At 39.0% G+C, this 8,599-nt stretch overlaps 1 pseudogene; it reads right to left on the reverse strand.

Moving 5' to 3' along the window:
* Positions 1–6,379: 6,379 nt before the first annotated feature.
* LOC149830906 (uncharacterized) lies at positions 6,380–6,812 on the reverse strand (annotated as a pseudogene).
* Between the last annotated feature and the right edge of the window lie 1,787 nt (positions 6,813–8,599).

Here is an 8,599-nt window from a genome sequence, read left to right on the forward strand (position 1 = left end):
GCAAAGTCAACCTTAGACGGTCATTTCTAGCATCACCTCATGGGCTGAGAGGTTTAAGAATATGCAACCTCCGCTATTCGATGACACTCTTGACGGTGTCGTGGTAGAAAATTAGCTGATGCAAGTGGAGAAAGCATTGGATGTCATCCAATGTCCAAATAATCAGAGGGTGTGGATAGTCGTATCAAATCTGACCAACGATGCAGAGTACTAGTGGAGGTCAATCAGGGACACCCTTGAGTCAGACACATATTTGCCTTGGTTTATATTCGTGAGGAGATTTTACAAGCAATTCTTCTCAAAGTGTCAGAGGGTAGAAAAGGAAGAAGAATTCAGGAAGCTGAAGCAAGGTGACATAACTGTCACCCAGTATACTGTTTGTTTTAACTCTCTTTCCCATTTTGCCAAGTTCTTATTGGCAAACAAGAAAGAAAAGTGTAAGAGGTTTGAGGCTCAAAATTTTAAGGTTGATAGGGCCACAACAAATAAAGAAATACAATCGACTTATAGACTATGCCTCCAGGTACGAGTTTTGGGAGATGCGGATGACAGAGAAACCCCAGAAGAAAGAGAGACCGAAGATTAAAGAAAGGACTTGACCCAATACTAGTGATGCGACAGAGTCGTCTCAAAGGAAGTTTTTGTTTAAAGAGAGATTTCAACAAGGGAACAAGCGGTAGTTTGGAGGTCATAACCAAGGTAAGCACCTCAAGAACAGCGGCAGGCAGCAAATTAAGAGGTCGAGGATTTAGAAGATGCCCCAGTCGAGCAACGCTTGCAGGACTTGTGGTCTCCAGAAGCACGAGGATAAATGTGACATTAGGAATATAAGATGTTCAACTGCCAGCAGATGGGTCATTATGCCAATGATTGCTCACAACCTGATCAGAGAAGCAACGCCCCACCTAAGCTGAAACTGAAGCCCGCAGTACTAGGTCGTGCCTACGCAGTATTTCTCCAAGAAGCTTTTGTCAACCCTGAAGTGGTTGAAGGTACACTTCTTATTTTTAGTGTTCTTGCTCGTGTATTATTCGACTCAGGAGCCACATATATTTTCACTTTTTCAGCATTTAAAAAATGATTGTTAGTGGCACCTTCTTGATTGAGTGTTTCTTACTTAATAAAGACACCTATAGGAGCAACCACCATAGTAGATACAATGTATTCTAACTATGTAGTGAAAATTGAAAATTGTGAGTTGCATGTAAACTTGTTGCAACTCAACTTCAAAGATATAAATGTTGTTCTGGGCATGAATTGGTTGTCGGATCATCATGCCACTATCGATTATAGATAAAAGTGTGTCAACTTTTAAATACCCCATACCTCCACTTTCACATATCAGGGTATTAGGAAGTTACCCAAGTCAGCTATCATATCTTGTCTAAAGACCAATAAATATATTAAAAAAAAGATGCATTGATTTCCTGGCCTACATGAAAACTGAAGAGAGAGAATACCTCACAATATCAGATGTAGACATAGTTTGTGAGTATGTTGATGTTTTTCTGGAAGATCTATCAGGCCTCCCTCATGATCGTGAGATTGAATTCCAAATTGATCTTGCTCTGGGAACATCGCTCATCTTGAAGGCTCCCTATCGGATGAGACCTGAAGAACTTAAGGAGCTCAAAGAGAAACTACAGAAGTTATTAGAGAAAGGTTTTATTCGACCGTTGGCATCTCCTTGGGGTGATCCAATCATGTTCGTTAAGAAGAAAGACGGATCATTGCGTATGTGTGTAGACTATCGGCAACTGAACACAGTAACCATCAAGAATTAGTATCCATTGCCGAAAATTGATGATTTGTTTAACCAACTGCAAGGTGTTGCATGCTTATCAAAGTTGGATCTAAGATTGAGTTATCATCAACTGAGGATTAAGAAAAAAGATGTGGCTAAGACGGCATTCAGATCAAGATATGACCATTATGAATTCTTGGTTATGCCTTTTGGTCTGACTAACACACCAGTTGCCTTCATGGATATGATGAATAGGGTCTTCAGACCCTATTTGGATAAGTTTGTAGTGGTATTTTTTGATGACATCCTCATATATTCCATCACGAGGGAGCAACATGAAGAACATCTAAGGATACTTCTCTAAACACTAAGAGAACACCTACTTTATGTCAAATTTTGTAAGTGTGTTGTTTGGTTGGAACAAGTGTCATTCCTTGGACATATTATTTTTAAAGATAGAATTATGGTAGACTCAGCGAGTCAGAGCGAATCATTCAGACCTTGAAAGGCATGCTTTGGGCATGTAGTTTGAAGTATAGCGACTCGTAGAATGATATTCTACCATTGATGGAGCTTGCCTACAATAACAACTTTTAAGCAAGTATAGGCATGGCTCTATTTGAGACACTATATGGTCGACAATGTCAAACTTCTTTGTGTTGGGATGAGGTCGGAGAAAGAAGATTGTTAGGGCCCGAGATGGTGCAACGGATGACAGACCAGGTGAGATTCATTCGAGAGCATCTTCTCACAGCGCAAAGTCGACATCATGAGTTGGAATTTGAGCAAGGCGACCACATATTTTTGAAGATATCTCTGTTTAAGGGAGTGATGCATTTTGGTCGAAGAGGAAAGTTGAATCCCAAATATATTGGACCCTTTGAGATACTCGCGAGAATTGGTCAAACGGCATACTGTTTAGCCTTACCTCCTTCCTTATCTCAAATTCATAATGTGTTTCACGTATCTATGTTGCAAAAGTATGTGGTTGATCCCTCCCACATACTCGATACTGTTGAGTCAGAGTTGGAGATACAACTGTAGACTTACCCTCCATGTTTAATTACAACTGTAGGTTCTAGGCATTAGCCCAATCAGAACGTGTGTAGCTTATCTTTCTACAACAGAGCATTTGGTATATTTTACTTCCTTGTCATCGAATAAGATGTATTTTCTTTCTTTTGTCTTGAATGATGAACCTCGTAAGAAAAAAAATGTGATGATGGTAATAAAATAAAATATTTTTTTAGCCGCGTTTTCTCTGTGTAAATTTTGAACTCTTCCCTCTGAGAAGTAATACCAACCGAACTCGAACTTCTGAGGTCCCAGATCGGAGTGTTACATGCCTAAATTCTGGTAGGCCAACCTTTTGTCTGTAGGCTTGTATCTACTTTGGATCACATGATAGTCAATGCCTACCTGGATCTAAGGGATGCTCTAGCCACAACTTGTCATCATAAGGATCCAAAAGAGGATCTGTTACATCTATTTGTGTGTCATGACAATGCATGATCTAGAGGAAGCTCTCGATGTACACGGTCATTCTGAACATTATCTCGAGCAACTAGTTGCACGAATTAGATGTCACTAGAAATTGGATAGAAATCCAACTCAGATATGGACCTTGGGTTTGGGTGGGTCCATAGAAAAGGTTTGGGTTTTCTAGGTTGGGCTTAGGTGGGTGCATAGATTATGCTGGCTTTGAGTAGGTTAGGTCGGGCTTGGTTTCGGTTCACTTGTGGGTATTAGGTTTGGTTTAGGTTTATGAGGTTTTTGGAATACATGTATAGACACGCATGTCTTTAAGTTGAAACATTCTTCTCCAACATCCTTCCATGCAGAGTTCCCAAATAGAACCAGTATAGGATCACATCGTTCAACTTGAGATGAAAGACATCCAAGGCACCACGGCCTGGCAAACTAGCCAAAATAAGCCAAGCATGAGCAGTTCAAGCTTGGTTTGTGGCGAGCCTAGTCGAGCTCCAGCTCATGACAGGGCTAAGTCAAATGAACCGAGAACGAGTTAGCTCGTTTAAAAAAAAACATTTTTTCAAGGCTAAAAGTAATATAATTTGCATTTTAAACCTTTCAAATCGAGATCCAGATCGAGCTGGCATGTTTATAAAAACATACATTGCTTCAAAGCTAGAAATAATGGAATTTGAACTCTAAACCTAGTTTTTGCAAGCCAATCACTTCAAGCAATTGTATAGAAATAACTCTCTGATTATAAAATATATTTACTGATTATTACCTAACGAGCCAAGTTCATATATTTTGTGTTTGGCTTTTCCAAGCTTATTTCACGAGTTCAAACATGCTCTTTACCGGCCATGCCATGAGTGGCTCATCTAATTTCTCAACTGTAAAGGCACCCTTGATGATAAGTCTTTTTGCCAACCTCCCCACTTTTCTCTGCAATCCATCTCTTCCAACACCTGCTTGGTGCCAAAAAATTGCAGGTCACCTCCATCCTCCTTAACCATGCAATTGTACTCAGTAGCCGCGTTTACAAACTTAGCACATTATAATTGTCAATCTGTGGGGTTGAACCCACAGACATATAGATGAACGAGACTCTCAGCTGGCTTCCACAAAATGACACAGTTGGGCTTGAAGTGGCCCAATTTTCTCTTGATGTTGGTCTGCCTTCTTGGTAGGCAGCTTCATAGAAGAAGGTTGGCACTATAAATTTAAGAGGACTAGACTCTCAGCATCACAGAACCACCAAAAATTTAAACCACAAATGAACTGGGCACTTCAGAAAAGTACTTACATGGACCTTGTTGCCAAGATTTCCAGCCAGGCTCCTGTAAAACTATATTGTACTCCTATTCCTAATCCATGCTTATGATCCATTGATCCATAACATAAGCGGGTGTCTTATCTACTAATACGTCTTTATATATCTGAGTAGAGGTTACAACTATTTTATTCATTCAATAAATTTGTCGACTGATACGAGTTGATTCTGCTACAATAGATGGAAGAAACAATAGTTGGTCCAGTAACAGTTTCAGCCACTGTAATAGTGATAACCAGGACCTAGAAAATGTATCCCTTTAATTGGTGATTATCAAATAAAACATAAAAAAGTGAGCTGAAACATTGATGGAAGCCCGCCCCAAGGGATGGAAGCAGACATGATCAACCACACCAAGCTGTTCCTAGAATGCATTCCCAATTTGATGGCTTATAGTAAAGCACCCACCGTTGCACATGCTGCTTATTGCAGAGCATTCATAGGACTGTCAGCAAAAGCTTCTCAAGCAAGTGTGAAACCGACTTGGTTGTAAGTAGCACCTTCAAATTTGTAAGTGATGGCATCTTCAGTGTAAAGGGTGGCAGCTGGCTCAATAGCTTCCATGGCTCTAGCATTTGGACTTTCTGAAATGTAGATCTTGCAACATAATCTACACCACCTAGAGACAAGAATTTGTTATAGGCCTCGGATTCTGCTTTCATGAGGAATCTCATTATAACCTTGGAAATTTCATATTTTCAAGACCAGAGTATCCTTTGAGTAATAACAGAAAGAAAGTTAAATTTGTGTATTATACCGGAATCCAGAATATCAAATATTGACTAGAGAGTTGTCCTCTGAATTTCACAGATTTCAGCAGACAAAGTCAACAAGGCAATACTTAATTATATCAAATTCAAGGTTAAAGAGAGGTTTAGATCTCTGGATGAATGCTGGTATTCGTTTGGATATCCCTAAAACTCTAGTCAAAAACATATGTTCACCTGGGTGCCTCCCAAATCAACAGACTAAAGGCCATCCTTTGCAAGAAACAAGCTTTCATGGATTTGGGGACTCAAGTTCAATAGTATTATATCAAAGCAGATGCTCAGATCCCTTAAAATCTGCACTGATATACACTTGGCTTAAGACCAACAAATTGAATTGATTGACATATCTGAAAGTAAACAATCATACATTTTAGTTCATCATAAGAAATCATTTTTGTACTGCAGCACCAAGGTAACAAATCGAATGCTTATTATGATCAAATTGAATGAGAAAAAAGGGAAAAAAATGCACACCCATAAAACTAGCAACTGCATTTACTTTAGAATACAACATATCAAGGTCCATGGCTCCATGCTCATTTGGGTATCCCTAAAATTCAACAATCCAACATTCATTACAACAACACATCGTTTTTACAGAGATTTGAACATAAAATTAATCAAAGTCAGCTCATCTTTTATCAAATTACACAGAAAAACCACAACAAACTCAAATACCCCAATGTACGATTCATTCTCATTTGGGTACCTCCAAAATGGCAAAACATAATTCGCCATCAAGACAAAACGAACTTCTAAATGCATTGGGCTATCCCTAAGTTTCAACAATGTGACATTCATTACAATAATACACCATTTTACAGAGATCTAAACATAAAAATAATCAAAGTCAGCTCATCTATAAAATCATCCAGGAAAACATCATACAAACTCAAATACCCTACATTACAACTCATTCTCACTTGGGTGTCTCCAAAATGACAAAACATAAATCACCATCAACACAAAACACACTTTTAGATGCACCTGATTAGTTCATTCTAAAACCTACTGCTGAACCAATTCCCCTGAAAGGAAAAAAAACCTCAATTGCCTCCAATCTCAGAACCCAGCCTTATCCTCCGTCGATCCAGGGTACCCCTAGTACTCGATACGAACCGAGAGCATCGCCGAGACGGCCTTGAACTTCGCCCTCAACCCCTGCATCAGATCCTGAATCCCCTCGTTCTCGGGCTCCAGAATCGGGTATCTCTCGATCAATTCCACCATCTGTTTCACGTTCCTCTGGACTCTACGCGTTGAAACCACTTGGGTATATCCCGATTGCCGCCTCCACGCAGCCCTTGTAGAACCCTAATTCCTCCCCCGTCTCGAACCCGACTTTCAGGCCCACCTCCCTCCCTTCTTCCTTCCCTAAGGCCAACCCATCGTTGTATCCCTCGTCGAACCCTTCCTGGAGATGGAGATCCTCGAGGTTTAGTGAAGAATCGAAGATGTCTTCGATGGCGGATGGATTGGACAAAGTGGACGCCATGCAATTTGCAGAGAGAGAGAGAGAGACAGACTCGCATATATATATATATATATATATATATATATATATATATATATATATATATATATATATAGAGAGAGAGAGAGAGAGAGAGAGAAACTCGGATATTATCTAGCTAAAAACGGAGTGTAAACGGAATTCCCGAATTTGAATCAGAAATACAAAACAGCACATACGAATCCGAGCCGTATTCCACTAGGCGGGTTAGGGGTGTCAACGGGTCGAGTTTGGTTTGGACCCAAGTAAAACCAGACTTAGACCAGATTTTCCGGTGTGCTATAGGTTTTGGATTCGAGTTCAATTGGGTTCACTATAAGAAAACCATACCCGGACCCGATAAAAACTTCATCAACCAAACCCGGCGAAACCATGTTTTTTGACATTGAAAAACTGCGGGTCTTAATCAGAATTTGGATCTGAAACTCGAGTCCATGTATTAATTGGACCTTTGAGTCAGGACTTGGGTCTTAATCAGGTCTTCTTATTTATCACCATATCCGGACCTTATAGGGTTTGGTTCGAGTCAGATCCGGATAAACCAGGACCCTTGACACCCTAGGCAGAGTTAAACCTAGATTTGAAATACATGTGGTAATTAGGGCTGGGAGTCGAGATGAGCCACTTGTGCCTTGGCTTGTATTATGCTCGTAAAGAGTTCATTCAAACTCGAGCCTGATACGATAGATTAGAATGCAGCTACTTATAAGGTGTTCATCTTTGATGGTCTCGGATCCTTTGCATGATTTGATGTGAGGAGCCTCCCACCGCCTTTAAGGACAAGTTTTGAAGTTTTAGAATTTTAGTTTTATGTTTTATTTTATTATAAGAACTTTTTGCCCCCCGATTAAGCAAAATATAAAAATTTATATTGCCCCTTTTAAGCAAAATATAGAAATTTATATTGCTTATATTTTAGTTTTATATTTTATTTTTTTATAAAAAATTGTTGCCCCTCTTTAAGCAAAATATAAAAATGTATATTTGATAGAATAGGAGTTATCGTTTTTGATAGAATTATCAAAAACGATAATCCATAGGTGTTCTAGAATAGTGTATTATAAACCTTGTAGAACTCAAACATTGTTATACCGTAAAACTCTTTATGATTAGAAATACAGTGCTCGGCCTCTTGGTGGATATGAGAGTCGAAATTCGAGCTTTTCATCCTCTTTGAAGTTCTTTCATATATACTATAGCTTGGCTAAGCTAGATACAAGAATGAGTTGAGCTTGAATACCCTCTGTTTGGTTGCCTCAGCTACTTACCAGCCTTAGACAGGGGATGCAAACGGATCAGGTATGAGCTGGATTATGTCATATTCAAATATGAATCAGAAATATAAAAAGCAGATCCAAAATCCAATAAAATCCGATCAGGCAATGTTGGATTTGGATGCGTAATACATGTGATAATAGCACATCCAATTTAAAAAGACTGAAAAGAGGTTTTTTACATGTAAAAATTGCAATCAGCTCTGATTTTGATCCAAAACAAAATTTTCACTTGACCTAAAATGCAAAATCCAAAAGTGATATTAGGAAGCAGATTTGAAACCTAGCAGAATGCATATTTAGGTCTTATTTTAACGATCCAAATCCAAAATTATATGTCAAATTTGGATTAAATATCTGGCTATATCCAATTCATTTGCACCCCTAGATTTCAAGGTATTTTGGCTGATATCTGATCGAATCAAAATCCGCTCAGCCATATTCAATTGAAAGAATGAATTGTGGGGGATCGAAACATGGCCACTCATGATCAGT

This window comes from Nuphar pumila, chromosome 7, assembly GCF_984573655.1.
Source record: "Nuphar pumila chromosome 7, dmNupPumi1.hap1.1, whole genome shotgun sequence".
Taxonomy (NCBI): Eukaryota; Viridiplantae; Streptophyta; class Magnoliopsida; order Nymphaeales; family Nymphaeaceae; genus Nuphar; species Nuphar pumila.